The following is a 17,020-nucleotide window of genomic DNA, read 5'->3' on the forward strand; positions in this document are numbered from 1 at the left end:
TCACATGCACTTAGACGCATGTGCTGCCAGCCTGGCTTGTAGAGACTGGAGAACAACACAGAGATGGTATGTGATGCCATACCATATTCCATCTAAAGAGATACCATTAGATATTCACGTCACCATGTTTCAGTTATTCAATTCAATTCAATTCAATTTTATTTATATAGCGCCAAATCATGAAACATGTCATCTCAAGGCACTTTACAAAGTCAAGTTCAATCATATTATACAGATTGGGTCAGATTATACAGATTGGTCAAAAATTTCCTATATAAGGAAACCAGTTGATTGCATCAAAGTCCCGACAAGCAGCATTCACTCCTGGGGAACCGTAGAGCCACAGGAAGAGTCATCTGCATTGTACATGGCTTTGCTGCAATCCCTCATACTGAGCAAGCATGAAGCGACAGTGGGAAGAAAAACCACCCATTAACGGGAAAAAAAAACCTCCGGCAGAACCGGGCTCAGTATGAACGGTCATCTGCCTCGACCGACTGGGGTTACAGAAGACAGAACAGAGACACAACAAGAGAAACAAAAAAGCACAGAAGCACACATTGATCTAGTAATCTGTTCTACATTAGATGGTAGTAGCAGGTGAGCCGTCTTCTCTGGATGATGTCACAGTTAACAGAACGCCAGACCAGGTGTACCTACTATGAAGAGAAAAGAGAGAGAACAGAAAGTTAAAGCAGAAATGACAACACATAATGCATAATTGAAGAACAGTAGAACTCAATATAGTGAGAAAATTAGATCCTGATATACTCCAGTAACCTAAGCCTATAGCAGTAAAACTATAAAGGTAGCTGAGAGTAACATGAGTCAATAGTTATCATTTTTGTCAAAAAGAAAAGTTTTAAGCCTAGTCTTAAAAGTAGACAGGGTGTCTGCCTCACGGACCAAAACTGGGAGTTGGTTCCACAGGAGAGGAGCCTGATAGCTAAAGGATCTGCCTCCCATTCTACTTCTAGAGACTCTAGGAACCACCAGCAGACCTGCAGTCTGAGAGCGAAGTGCTCTACCAGGAACATACGGGGTAATCAGAGCTCTGATATATGATGGAGCTTGATTATTAAGGGCTTTATACGTTAGAAGAAGAATTTTAAATTCTATTCTTGATTTAACAGGAAGCCAATGAAGGGAAGCTAAAATTGGAGAAATATGATCCCTCTTGTTGATTTTCATCAGAACTCTTGCTGCAGCATTTTGGATCAGCTGAAGGCTTTGAACTGCATTTTGTGGACTTCCTGATAGTAAAGAATTACAATAGTCCAGCCTTGAAGTAACAAATGCATGGACCAGTTTTTCAGCATCACTCCTGGACAGGATGTTTCTAATTTTGGCGATATTCCGGAGGTGAAAAAAGGAAACTCTGGAAACCTGTTTAATATGGGATTTAAATGACATGTCTTGGTCAAAAATAACACCAAGATTTTTTACTTTATTACCAGAGGCCAGGTTAATGCCACTCAGATTAAGTGATTGGTTAAGAAGTTTATTTTTTGAGGACTCTGGCCCAAAGATTAAAACTTTGGTCTTGTCAGAATTTAGATGCAGGAAATTTAAAGTCATCCAGCTTTTGATGTCATCAAGACATGACTGCAGTCGAAGTAATTGATTGGATTCATCAGGATTTATGGATAAATATAGCTGAGTATCATCAGCATAACAGTGGAAATTAATCCCATGCTGTCTGATAATTTTGCCTATCGGAAGCATATATATAGTAAAGAGAATTGGTCCAAGGACTGAACCCTGTGGTACTCCACAGGTGACCCTAGAGTTTGAGGAAGATTTATTATTAACATGAACAAATTGGAATCTGTCTGACAGATAAGATTTAAACCAGCCTAATGCTTTCCCCTTAATCCCTACAGTATGTTCAAGTCTTTGTAGGAGAATATTGTGATCAACTGTATCAAACGCAGCACTGAGATCTAACAGGACAAGTATAGACACAAGTCCATTATCTGAGGCCATGAGAATATCATTAGTGACCTTCACCAGAGCTGTTTCAGTGCTATGATGAGCTCTGAAGCCTGACTGAAACTCCTCAAGTAGGTCATTACTTTGTAAATGTTCACAAAGTTGATTAGCAACTACTTTCTCAAGAATTTTAGATAAGAAAAGAAGATTAGATATAGGTCTGTAATTTACTAACTCATCTTGATCAAGAGAAGGTTTCTTAAGTAAAGGTTTAATAACAGCTACTTTCAAAACCTGTGGTACATATCCATTTAACTGTACTAAAGAGAAATCTAGGATTATTTTTATTCTCTTCAATTAATGATGAAAAATATGCTGCTCTAACTCTGCGGAGGGTCTTGTTATACAACAATAGTCTGTCCCTCCAGATTAAGTAGGATTCCTCTTGGTGTGTAGAGCGCCATTTTCTCTCCAATTTCCTAACATTGTGCTTCAAGGAACGCAGCTCTGAATTAAACCAAGGAGCCAGCTTCCTGTGAATAATCACCTTCTTTTTCAAGGGAGCTACATTGTCTAATACAGAACGCAATGAGGAAGTCACATTGTTAGCAAAGGTATCGATTTGTGAATGGGAAGAAACAGCAATGCTGCCATCTACAGGGCATTTCTGCAATACTGAGGATATTAAAAAGGGGACAGACTCTTTAAGTTTTGATACAGCATTATCCGATAAAAATCTACTATAATGGAACCCTCTTTTGGGGGTGGAGAATTCAGTTAGATTAAACTCAAATGTTATTAAAAAATGATCAGACAGGACAGGGTTGTGAGAGAATACTGTTAATTCTTCACAATCAATGCCATATGTCAGCACAAGGTCTAAAGTATGGAGCCGAGAGTGCGTCGGTTCATGCACATTTTGAGCAAAACCAATTGAATCTAGGATAGTTTTAAAGGCTACACTAAGGTTATCACATTCAGTGTCAACATGGATGTTAAAATCACCCACTATAATAACCTTATCAGTATTTAACACCAAATCAGATAAGAAATCTGACAACTCATCCAAAAACTGAGTGTAAGGGCCTGGTGGACGATACAAAACAACAAACAGAAGAGGTTTTATTGCTTTGCAGTTTGGATGAGGGAAACTGAGGGTTAAATGTTCAAAAGAACTGTAATTATTAGTTGGCCTGGGACTAATTAATAAATCAGACTGAAAGATAGTTGCCACTCCTCCTCCTCTTCCCACAGATCTGGGAATGTGGAAATTTGAATAACTGGAGGGGGTTGACTCATTTATACTAACGTAGTCCTCTTGTAGCCAGGTTTCTGTGAGACAAAACAAATCAATCTGATTATCAGAAATCAATTCATTAACTAACAAAGTCTTTGGAGGGAGAGACCTTATATTTAATAGACCACATTTTATTATTTTATTTTTAGGTTCAAGGTGAACCATATTGATTTTTATTAGGTTTTTATGATTTGTTCCTTTTAGATCAGTTTTTGATCTGTTAAGTTTTGGCCGTGGGAAAGACACCGTCTCAATAGGGTAATGGGTGGGTAACAGTACAGAAGCTGCAGAGAGGTGTGTTAAACTACGGCTCTGCTTCCTGGTCTGGACCCTGGGTTGTCAGCAATATTTCTATCTAATATAATGCATTGTTGCTTATTCGTCCTTTAAGAATAAGAACGTGGTTAATAAGTTTGTTTTATAATGGCATTGCAAAAAATACTGTTAAATCTTTAGAAAACAGTTTGATGTTTATTTTGTTAATGAATTGGAACTAACAACAACAGCAGCATTAAAGCCTAAGTAAAAAAATTGAATATTGTCTACCTTTCCTGAACAAAGTTTGTTAATATATTAAATATATTATGAATAGGCCTACCTTTGCTAGCTATTTCATCAAAATTGACATAACTGCGGATTTTATTCTTTAAATGTTGTTTTTTTATGTATGTGTCTTACGTCAGTTATGTAGATTGCAGGCTGATGTCACCATAGCAATATAATATTCTCATGTCTGTCTGAGAATGCACAGAAATCTTCAGCTAAACTAACAAATGAAAGATTGTGTACCTTCCCTGAATGAATATTATAAATAGACCTATTTTATGCATACGTTTCACTAGAGATGTCATCAAAATGCATATGACTGCAGACGTTTTACTTAACTTTTGATTATGTACCACAATGCTGATGCAAGTCAGTGACAGAAAGCATAATCATGTCACATCTTTCTGAAAACGGACTAAAATCTTTGGCAATGAAAATAATTTGCATACTTCTGGATAGAAATGCCATCAGAGGCATATAAACACAGCACTTGTCTTTTAATGTAGACTTTTCTACATAAAGTTTTAGGGCATAAGCCTTTTTTTTCCCCGCTGGGGAGAAACTTGATAGTCACGCGACCAGGGGTCCGTTCTTCGTACTTTGCTAACTCAGTTAGCTGGATTTGATTGTTGACGATTTGGCATGATCTTGGATCGTTTGGTTCTTCGAAACTCATCCTGCACTTGTTGTCATAGCAACATGTGCGCAAACTTAAACCTGCTCGCGAGCAGGTTTATTTCATGTAAACAGGATTAGATCGCAGCTTTATAAGCGGAGGAGATAGTGAAGTCTGTCCAGCCAGTGCACTTGGACCACCTAGTGGCAGAGGACGGGACAGAATTTTTTAATGTTTTATAAAAGACGAAACAAATAATGCTTAGTTCCTGTCGTTTTATTTAAAAAAATATTTATAAAGAAAAGCCAGCAAGTCATCTTTTGTCTGCAATAAGAGAGTTATGTAAAGTCAGCAATACTACTGTCAAATGGTGTATTAGAACTTACTCTTAACGTCCTTTTGAATCAACTCGATCTCTAGTGCAATTTTTCTCTTTTTCAAGTTGTGGAGTTCAATTTCTCCTCTTAATTTGTGTTTTTTTTTTCAGGTCAAAATACTCTTTTTTTTGTTGAAGATGCCGTTTATATAGGGAACGGATGGCACTACGTGTCATTTTGTGAAAGAAAAAGAAAGGGTGAAACATGCCTCATGCAACAAGAGTAAAAATAACCTGTTTTTTTTCAGCCTTTTTCTTGGTGGCTGAACACAGACAAACACATCATTTAACAGTGGCTTTTAAAAAAGAGAAAGAAGTTGCTTTTTAAAATAAAGTATAACAATTAAAGGCTACCATTTTGTAGAATATTCTTGTATTTCACTTTTACTTGTCCCCATGTTCTAGTGGGTCCCGTGGAGCCTCTGACATAAAAGAACAAAGTAAATATCAAATTATTAAAATGCAAAAATACATACTGTAGAAAGTGATTGAAACATCTACCATGGACAGTATTTACACATTAATTTGTCCGCTACTTTTTGACAGCCCTCTCTCATGGCTTTAGCAGACTTTGAGGTGTTCCCTGTCGTTTTAATTAATGACTCAAATTCATCATAACCTTCCATTAAAAGCTCTTGTTCTGCTTGGGAGAAAAACTGTGGGCGTTCTTTGGCCATGCTGAACAGCCAATAGCAGCGTTGCTGATCATTGTTTCTACTATCGATACATTTCCCCTTTTAAACAAATGCATGAACGCGCAGTTATCTCAGATAACTCAATCCAGCCATACTAATCATAAACGAAAAAGAAAGGGTGAAACATGTCTCATGCAACAAGAGTAAAAAGAACCTGTATTTTTTGCATTTTAATAATTTCATATTTACTTTGTTCTTTTATGTCAGAGCCTCCACAGGACCCACTAGAAGATGGGGACAAGTAAAAGTGAAATAAAAGAATATTCTACAAAATGGTAGCTTTTAATTATTACACTTTATTTTAAAAAGCAACTTCTTCCTCTTTTTTAAAAGCCACTGTTAAATGATGTGTTTGTCTGTTTATAACAGCCACCAAGAAAAAGGCTGGTGGAGGTCCTGCACCACCACACTATACCCCAGCAGAGGAGCTGGCCCTTGGGTTAAATGAAATCCAAACCGTTGTGGAGGCATCCCTCAGACCCAAAGCCAGGACCCAGTAGCAGCAACACCTTCATTACTGGTAGGCTAAATGAGCTTTCAAATCTCTTAGTACACTGTAGCATTATTTGTTGCTGCATTAAATGAAGTGTAATCCAAATGGCTGGTACAGTCATTTCAACCATTTGTGAAAGTGAAAACTTCTACACTTTTAGTTAATATAAAATATGTTGCTATGAGTTAATGAAAAATTGCGCTAGAGGTCAAGGTTGCTTCAAAAGGACCTTCAGAGTAACTCCTAATACACCATTTGACACACAGTAGTATTGCTGACTTTACATAAGTATTTCTTATTGCAGGCAAAGGATGACTTGCTGGCTTTTCTTTATAAAGAATTGTTTAAATAAAATGACAGGAACTAAGCATATTTGTCTTATATTCAATATAAAAATATTCAAAAATGGTGTTCCACAATTCTGTCCCGTGCAGCTCTGCCACTAGGTTGGTCCAAGTGCACTGGCTGGAGGTCATCATCATCAGGCTGCACCCCCACCACAGGGATTCTCTCCTTTCTGATAGTTGCAATGTTATGCAATATAGCACATGCAACAATAATGTCACAGGCCCTGTCAGGTGCAACCCTCAGACTTTTCAGACACTAATATATTTCCTTTAGTTGCCCAAAGGTCATCTCATTGCGTGCCCTTGTCCTGGCTAGAGCTGCATTGAAACAGGTTTGTGGTCCGTTTGGGTCTGGGAAGGGCGTCATAAAATACTGCCTGCAGGCATAGCCCCTGTCTCCAAGCAGGAGCCTGTCAAAATTCTCTCTATAATGGAAAATGCAGTTTTGTTAGGCTCAGCATAAGTGTGTTTAATACTGTAAACCTGACATTTGTTCCCTTACCACGTTCAAATAATGTACATAAATGTGACTCTATGAAAATCTTTGAGTCATGCATTGATCCTGGCCATTTTTAACCTGACTCTCGCCAGATGCATTTCGTTCCGCTTAGCTCCACCTAGCTTCACTCACATCCATCTGGGACCTCTCCCATAGAGAGTGATTTCTTCAACCAATTTTAGTGTCCAGCCAATCAGGACGCAGGGCTGGAGTTTCATATATGTGACGTAGTGGAGAAGAGACCGTGAGACTGTTTTAATTCAGACAACAATGGCAGCTCGCATCGAGGAAGCAAGCGTTAACATTAATGCTGCTGTTTCTGTTAGGATTCTGTGTATGGTTCCTTGTGTGAGTGAGAGTTCCTGTTTTTAGAGAAGATCTCTGCTGGTGAGTTCCTGCCAGCTCTGGGTTCTGCACACCTGGAGCAAATCACCTGATCAGGCTGACTGGGGTTTAAAAGAGGCAGCAGGATCTTCACTCCTCGCCGGATATATTATTAATAGTTTGTGCTTTGGTCTTTTGGCTCTAGCTCTCAAGGCTATTTTGTCCCTGTGTTTTCAGACTTTTTTGGATGATCCTTCACCGTTGGCAATTTTGGTTTGAAGACTTGTGTGCTGCTTGAAGATCCTCAGTCAACTAGCTTGCCTGCTCGCTCTCCAGTGTGTCGCTTTCACTTTCAGGAAACAACCTAACAGGAACTCCCTCTGGACTCTGAACTATATCCACCTGAACTGAACCCTAACACCCTTCCCTGCTCTCACCTGCCACTGAAGAGTAAGTCACTCCTCCTGTGATTTAGACTCCTGCCTTTCTGACAGACAAATAACTCATCTCTCTTCCCCGTAGAGGACCTCACAGTGGACTCAGCTGCCAAGCTGACCTCAGTGGTCAACTAACTTTTTGTTGTAAATAAACCTTTTTCACTAATCTGTGTTCTGAGTGATTCTGCATGTGGGTCAGGAAACTGCCTCAAATCATGACAATTTCTTCCGTGTTTTCCAACCTACCAAATATTGTTTCATTAAAAGAACATCAGAGAACGGCTCTGAAGGCTTTTGTTGGTGGAAACAATGTTTTTGTCTGTCTCCCGACCGGATTCGGCAAGCTTTGATTTCGCGGCGTGCCCTTGGCGGAGCGGTTAGCGCGAACCATGTTGGGACGCTTTTAGTCCTCGACGCGGTCGGCCCGGGATCCACTCCGACCCGTGTCGATCCCGTTTTTTTTCCTGCGTCGCTCTCACAGCGTCACGGGTTGGCTTCGGTGTGAGTGGTTGAAATAGCATGTTGATAAAGAGACAAGTGGCTTATCCAATCATATGCAAGGATTTCTGATAAGGCCCAGCTTTCTGAAACGCCATTCTTATGGATCTGTTTCAGATGGATGAGTGGAGCTAAGCGAAACGAAATGCATCTGGCGAGAGTCAGGTTAGGTGTTTTTGCCTCCACATTTGAATCAGAATCAGAAATACTTTACAGTTTTTCTCAAATGCTAAAACACATTTCACAAACGTTTCGTCCATGTTCTCCAATGTCTAAACACAACACCCTTTTCTAAAGCTACATAAACACAACCACACCTTCTCCCTTCAAAACTAAAACTTTCACACCCAAAGAGCAGCTCGAAGCTTTCAAAAATGTAAACACTATACACATCATTACACACTACAGCAAAACAATTGAAAACACAATGCTCAATTTGTGAGAAGGTTCATTGTTTCTTTACTGCCAATGCATATTTTAGAAACTTTACAATTCTGGATCTTCTTAGAGTTCTGCAGAGGATTGGGCATTTAGATTTGTGAGTTTCATATGAAGGGTATAAATCTATAGTAAATTCTGTACACTACTGTAACACAACTCACTGCAAAAGCAGAATCTATTGCACACAACAGTACTCTTGAAAACATGATGAGGGTGTGAAGTTTTTTTTATTCATTTTACAGTATTTACACCACAATCACTGTGCGGCATCATGTCGCTGAGCTGCATCAGGTCACATCACCTCATCCACATCACAGGCTATATTGTCTCTTGCCAGGCACCGTGGGAAAAACGCCCTGGAATGGCGCATCCACCCTTGGAAGTTCTCCACTGGGATGTCAACACATGCCAGCTCCATTGCCCTTAGGAGGTTTTCTCTAGTGTATGGTCGTCTGTCATAAACCTTCCATCTCCACGATGAGAAGAACTCCTCTATAGGGTTCAGGAAAGGGGAGTAGGGTGGCAGACAGACGTTTACAGTAAAAAGTGGTTACTGTTGGTGGTGAACCACTCACTGATTTGGTATGTTGTGTGGAAGCGTACATTGTCCCAAATGATCACATAAATGGGATGTTCGGGCCCAGGATGGTGTTGTTGGTGGTCCAGGAGGATATCTTTTAGCTCCTCTAGGAAGGTTAGGAGACGTTGGGTGTTGTAAGACCCAAGGACAGCCTGCCGGTGGACAAGCCCCTCCAAACCCATAGCCGCACAAAGAGTAATATTACACCCCCCCCCGTTGGCCAGGAACCTCAGTGATGGCTCTTTGGCCAATGATACGTAATACGGCCTCTTTGCCTTCGTTTGTGCAGATTGAAGCCAGCCTCATCCAGGAAGAGGTACTCATGAGGTCTGGCCACCGCGTCCAACTGTAATATCCTCTGTGAAAATGTGAAAGTGCACAGGTGTTCAGAACAACAGTCAATCAGGTAGCATATTACTGTATTGTCCAGAAGTAATGTAGGCCACTGAGCAACACAGTATGTTTACTAACTGTACTGTGAACATGGATGTATACTTACTTGCACATACTCGTAACGTAGGTCTTTGTGTCGTGCAGAGTTTCGCTCAAAGGGAACCCTATAGACTTGTTTCATCCGCATCTTTTGGCGCCGGAGAACTCGGTCTATTGTGGCCAAGCTGACATGATCAATGCCCTCAAAGTTCACATTATCGTCAATGACTTTGTCTCTGATCTCCCGGAGTCTGATGAGGTTGTTCTCACGAACCATATCCACAATGGGGGTTTCTTGTGCCGCTGTAAATATGGCAACCCGCCCACCTCTATGTGGCATTCTTTCAACTCTAAAGAAAGAAACGTGTCGTCAATTGACATGTTTTACAATACAGTGACAACTGATTTGAAACTACTGTAATAGAACACTTTCACAGGCTTGTAAAATTGTATTGTGACAAAGAAAGCAATAGAGTACAATACCTGTTGTGTTGTCTGAATGCCCTGATAATGGTGGCCACGGTGAACCTACTCAGGTTTGGACGGACTCTTAGTCCTGCTTCAGCCATTGTCATGCCATGGACAATGACATGGTCAATGACTGTTGCTCGCATCTCGTCCGTAATGATGGTACGAGGTTGTCTTGCTCTCCCTCCTGGACCTTCTCTCCCTTGTTGGCCTGCTCCTCTTCCTCCCTGGCCTGCTCCTCTTCCTCCCTGGCCTGCTCCTCTTCCTCCTCTGATGCAATTACCTCTTCCCCTGACTCTGCCTTCATCCATTGTGTTTGTTTGGAATCTTCAGCAAACTGTGCACTCTGAACTTGCTTTTATACATGTGGTCACAGCATTAGCAACAGGTGTTTTCAATTTTGAGTCGTTGTGTGTAATGAATGACGCCAGGTGTGTTCATTTTGTTCAAATATTGCTGACTGTGGCAAGCATTTTGCATCACATGAGCTTTCATTTGAGAATATGAGCAGAGTTCTTTTGCAACTTGTGTTTTAGCAAGGAAAAATGTGTTAAGATTTATGTGAATGGAGGATTGTGTTTTGTGAATTGTGTCTTCATGTGAAATGTGTTTATGATATTGGAAAATGATGGCTAGATTTAGTAAATGTGTTTAGACAACTGGTCATTTGGTTTAGAGGATTGGCTTTTGTGTTTTAGCATTTGAGAAAAACTGTAATAATCCCAGAGGGAAACTGTTGTTTCAGTACACTCGCCATAACATAAACAAACATTTCAGGGGGAGACGATTTACTGAGGCCTTGTTGCCAAGGAACCGCCTTACACGGTGCCCACAGGGCGCCGCCATTAGTCTGTGAAAAGATAGAGGTCACAAAAAAATGAAGGTAGGAGGGGAAAAAAACATAACTCATACTTTATCCTATAACAGGATACAGTTTGAGATATCAAAAACCTCTTGCACAAAAAGCACAAATAAGACGAGACGCATATAGCAGAAGGTAAACATTTGAGACTAGTCGCGTGTAAGTTCATCAGTTTATATGAGCATCAGTTATGTGTGTCTGTTTGGGTGAATGTGTTTATATTTCCGTGAACACTCTCCAGAGCCCATTTTCCTTGATGTTATTAGCCGGCCAACAGTTCAGAAAGCATCCACAGGTGTCAGCGAGGGAGGGGGTAGCAGGGTAGAGTTCTGATCACTCTCCACCATAACAATCCAGGAGTAGAGATAGGGAGGGCATACACCAAATATGTTATTTGTTATAAGTAGGGCTGGGCAACGATTAAAATATTTAATTGCGATTAATCGCATTGTATTTACAAACTCCAAGAATGAATTCAAAAGTAGTGTAAAGAGCACTTTTATTTTAATGTTCTGCTGCCATATGAACAAAAGTGTTGTAACATTTGTAGCACTTATCAGTAACACATATTTAGTGTAAAGCTCAACTTAAACATGTAAAACAAAAAATAGCAATAATAATAAATTAAAGCTTATTGCCACTGACAGGGAATTCTCTTTATGGGGAAAAAATCTACCAAAAACAGGCAATTTCTGAGGTAACAGCAGGGAGCAGCATTACCATTTTATGTTCAATACCAAAGTTCAACTTGGCAGTGGTTACAACTAACTTGTTTCTGTCATATTCGATGCTGGAAGAACTTTAAACTGAAATGCTTGCTAACTCGATATGCTTGCGTTTATTTGACGTTGACACGCGGCTTTTTGTTGTTGCTTTCTCGCGTGCATATAGTGAATGGCAAGGAAAAACAGGGAAAAACACATGGATACTTTGAAACGCGAAGCGACTTCACCGACGGCGTCTAAGCAGACCCCCCCCCCCCCGCTCCGCTCCGCACAAAACTTGTTCCGTTCGCCAACTCACCGCCTCGCCTAAGCAAATAGCGAACCGCGAGCGAGCTATTTTTAGAAACGTAACGTCACATCACGTGGTACGCAGTAGGGCAAGCTTGCATAGTCTGTCGCTGTTTCGCTGTAAAAGAGACGTGCGTTACCCTTGGTTTTACTCGGTAAATGACTGCTTTTTCCAAATCTAAAACCATGGTTTTTAAACATTGTTGCTATGGAACGGGCAACAGCGACTCGAGGTACGCTGATCGGCCGCATATGAAGGATGTTTTCTTCAAGACTGCCAAGGAGAAATGTGTGCGCTGGGTTCACCGGTGCGGTCAGCCTACACAACAGTTCAACCCGGAAAAAGTTACCAAATTCAAGTACATATGTAGCAAGCATTTTGTCGGAGGAAAGGGCCCAACCGAAGAACATCCTGACCCAATTCCAGCGACATCAAGTAGTGAACAGGTAAGAGTATTTTGGTGGCCGACATGTTAATATTGAAGCGCCTGCTACCATGATAGCATATAGGCTATCATGGTAGCAGGCGCTAACATGTTACCCTGCTACCAGGATAGCTTACTCAAAAACATTTCAAATAAGACAAACATTAAACATATACCGATCCCTGGACGGTGATTACAAACAAAAAAACGGCCGATGACGCCATGACTGCCGCGCAGGAAAAAAAAAGCAAAGCTTACCGTTCGATCAACTCGGCCCGTTTTCTGTTTTTTTTAGCCCTCGACACTCAAGCCATCGTTTGAGCTGAAGGTTGGTGTTTTCTTGGACAGTTCGACCAGTAATCCGTGCGCCTGGGACATCGTCTTGGGAAAGTTTAACGGCTGTACAGTCGATCATATCGCTGGTTCTGTTGCGCGTGTAATAGCTGGTTGCTACGGGCGTTCTCTACCTGTATGTCCTACCTAAGCGGCAAAAGGGGCGTTGCTCTTGAGACGGGGACGTCACGTGCGCGGTACGCTATTCCTGCGGGAAACACCGCCTTCCGCATGTCGGCTTTGTTTTTTTACGGCCAGCACCTTTCTTACTCTGAATCCGAGGTTTGGCTGACAGCGAGGTTATTGGCGCATTATCGCCACTTACTGTTCTGATTCAAACCCCTACACCGCAGCAACAGACCTTCACAAAATAAAAGCATGTGAGCAACATGCGTTAACACGCGTTAAAGAAAATATCGCCGTTAATAGTCTAATGAGTTAACGCGAAATTAACGCGTTAACTTGCCCAGCCCTAGTTATGAGACAAGCTGCACCGACTTTCCTGTCAGTCTTTTTCCTGGCTCTAAATGGTGAAATCCAATTTTCCAAATTGTTGGGCTTTTCCACATTTAGTTTCCAGATTTTATCCCTTCACCCCCTTGAGTTCAACCACCGAAGCCAGTCTGCGTATCAGCACATCCAGCTTTTTGGCGTCGCTCTTTTTCACCTTCCAGAGCTGTCCGTTCACCGCCTTAGTGAGCGCGTCATATGCAGCCGGCAGCCTGATCAAGGCCAAATGGCTACCGACATCCGCTGTATTTGCTGATAGATCTAAAATCCACCAGATCCAATAAGTAGAAATCCAAGTATCCTGAATCCAAGCATGCCAAGATTTCAAATGTCCAGGAATGACAAAGTCGAAAGACACACCGTTTCCATCCAAGAATATAGGGTGTATCGCACAAAATGAGTCAAATCAGGATTGGACGGGTCCCCCTTTCATTGCCTACCCATCGAAAAAAAATGGATCAATAGCATTGGGAGACCAGCTTACAGGATCCATGTTTTTCAGAGTTCAGTTAATATGAAGTGCTTAGAAAGACAAGACATAGGAGCAGAAGCAGGAGAAGGGGGTAAAAGCTGGAGAGGAGAGAAAAACATGACTGACCTCGAAGAGAGACAGAACAGAATCATTGCGATATGATACCTAGAGTCAGACACCATCTAAGATATTTTAGTTAGTGAACAGCATACTTTTTGATTCCATTCCTTTTTTTAATGTAATATATTGCTAATCTGGAATATTATAAATTGTATAGTAACTTACCTGCACATTTAACTGTGAACCCCCTTTCGGTCCATAAAATCTCCTTCATTTGGGCCTGGTGTGGCGTTGATGGGGATGTGTGCGCAGTCTATGGCACCAATCACATTAGGGAATGTGATTTGCGAATGGCACGACAGACAGAACTTTTCACTAAGTTCTCTGCATCTGCAATAGTGTAAAGGAAAGTGCCACTCACAAAGAATCTGAGGGCAATGCACACAGTCTGTGCAGTTGTCAAAGCCCGACTCCTCCGTGTTCAACACTTAATGTGTGGTTCCAACAAATTAATTATGTAAGTAACAGCCTCACGAGAAAATGATATCTCTTTACAATTTCACTGTCGTGCTGCGCTAAAGGATCCTATCTATCTCGCAATACGCGATTAATTGTAAAAGCTCTGCGAATTATTGTTGCTCTCCGCAGCACGTTGCTATTGTAAAAATGGACATGGTTATGACAGACTTGCCTATCTTCTTCGCATATAAAGCTGCAATCTAATTCTGTTGAATTAAGCCTGCTCGCGAGCAATATGTTGCTATGACAGAAAGTCATAGCAACAGGTGGTATCTCCTACAACAGGTATCTCCTACATTTCTGAGACCAGGTGTTTTGTTCAAAGCTGACTGATAAATCATCTTCCCATTTCAGTTCTGTATAATTTAGACAGTAGTTTTGGGGGGCTTTAGATCCAGAAATTCTGATACAATATTGGAATTTGTAAACCACCTTTAATGATCTTAAATGTATTTTTTTATCATAGATTTAATTTGTTGATTTCTTTTGTCAATACATTATTGTATATTTAATCTATCCAATGTGATAAACTCAGTTCCTTCAAATATATGTTCCAGGCATTCAATACCTTTACTTTTCCAGTAAGGAAAGCTTATCATATTATTTTTGTAACATGTTAGGATTATTCCAGGTGGGTGTACCGCTGCATGGGGTAAGTGATGACTCCCACCATGCTGTGAGATGGAAAATTTTCTTTCTCTGTTTCTGAGTGTAACCATTGTGCAAATCAGTGGCATTTATGGTCTACCCTGCAGCCTGTGTTACAGAAGTGTAATCTTAATCAGAGTTCAGTTTATCAATGTGTGCATGCATGATCTTAAAGCATACTTAGAACTTTATTATCTCTATCCGTGTGTCAAAATGGGGGGGGGGGGGTTGGGGTAGTGATTTAGAGTGGAATGGGGGAGATGAGTCCTCGCTAGACCTTTAGGAGGGGTTAAAGGTTAGGGGCCAGGATGGAGGTGTTAACTTTCACAGAGGGGTTTGTTTCTCCATGACAGGCTCCTCCTTTTCTTACTGGGCACACATTCTACATGTCGGTCACATCATGTGTGTGAACGTGTCTCAGAATTCTGTTCTGCTTTCCATCAAAATAAACCAACAGACAGACCAAGAAAACAGATTTTCCCTAATTCTCTTATAAAACAGTATCTTACTCCTTTGATAATCACTTTTTCCATGACAATTTGGTATCATGAAAAGGTTTCAGCACACTGATCTGTGAGGAGATGAGAGACAGGTGGCTTGGCCAGCCTGAAGACACTTATCTTCAGCCCACCGGACTTTTAAAAACTGGGGGAGCCTGCATCTCGCCTCCTGCATTGACAGTCACCTGAATTCACTGAAGGGGAAACCCAGAATAAAGGCCCATTTATAACTAACGTAAAAGACGGATGCTGATACGTGTGGCGTGTTTTATACGTTCTAATCGTCGATTTCGTCCGTATTTTGACACGAAAATTGGGAGCTTACGATTACGGACGAAACGGATCAATATGGAGCAATACTACCGGAAAAGGTGGGGGCGCTATTGAGTTTGTAGTACAAAATGTCAACAAAATCACAAAGAAGATTATAATTCTGGGCTTTAAACAATGGCGGGATTCAATGAATGACTTGCTGAGCTTGTCCGCAACTACCCACACACATATGATGTGTCGTGTCTTGGGCACAGGGACAAACAAAAAGTTCTAAATAGTTTTCAAGAAATCGAGGATGCTCTGGGCATGACAGGGGATGTCATAAAATCCAAGTGGACTGCAATTAGGGAGCGCTATGTGCGCGCTCATAGCAAAATAAATAATAAAAAAAAGTTGCGATGGAGAAAACGGGATGTCTGCAGCAGGCCCTCCAATTTTACAACGCCTGGTGTGGCTGAGCTCCTACATTTCTGCCACCTAGAGGAAAATATTGGTTATTGCACACCTCAACATAAAAGACGGACGGAGGTATTAAGGAGTCAACGGATAGAACGTAGGGACAAAAATACAGATGTGTAGGCCAAACGTAGGGTATGAATGGACCTTAACCCAGGTGATAAACTGTTTTCAAGTAATTCCTGAAATAATAAAGTAATGAATATCCATCCATGGTCTTAGCTGGTTCTGTCAGGTGAAGGAGACGGAAAGACAGGGGTTGAAGTCCCGTGAATTAATACAGACGGGGTTTGAGTCCCCCTTGCTGATGTTTTATTTGAGATCTTTGAGATAGAGTAATTAATTCTAGGTAAAACCATCATTTGAATAAATGAAATTGGTAGAGATTTCCATCTGCCAACATATTCTATCTTCTTTAAAAGAGGGATGTGGTTAAGTTTTGTTAAATCCACCAATTTAGACACTACAGTAATACCCACATATTTAAAACTCACTGACTGTAGTTGTAAATCTAGGGGGTTCTGTAACTAACAGATAATTGGCTGTACTGTAGATTTTGACCAATTTGTAATCTGCGACTTTTGGGAAAGATTCTAGTAATCTAATTAGTTGAGAGAGATAGATGTTTGAGTGCTGGAGATAAATGAAGATATCATCTGCATACAGACTAAATTTCTGCTCTATATTCATGCGTTTTGTACATTTAATATCATCAGTTTATTTAATTGTTGCTGCTAGTGGTTAAATAAATAGATTAAACAGTGAGGGGGGAAGAGAAGCCTGTTGCCCCTTTGGGGTGACCATAGCTGCAATATTTTAGGTAATTAAACATCTTTTTAACCATGGCCGGCCAATTCGATATTTTTCTTTCAAGATTCCGTGCTCACCACAGTAAAGAGACCGTCCTTGTAAAGGTGTTTACTGACATATCTATAAATGTAGGATATAGAAGAACCACAATGCTGGTA

Source organism: Fundulus heteroclitus, unplaced genomic scaffold (assembly GCF_011125445.2).
Source record: "Fundulus heteroclitus isolate FHET01 unplaced genomic scaffold, MU-UCD_Fhet_4.1 scaffold_129, whole genome shotgun sequence".
NCBI lineage: Eukaryota > Metazoa > Chordata > Actinopteri > Cyprinodontiformes > Fundulidae > Fundulus > Fundulus heteroclitus.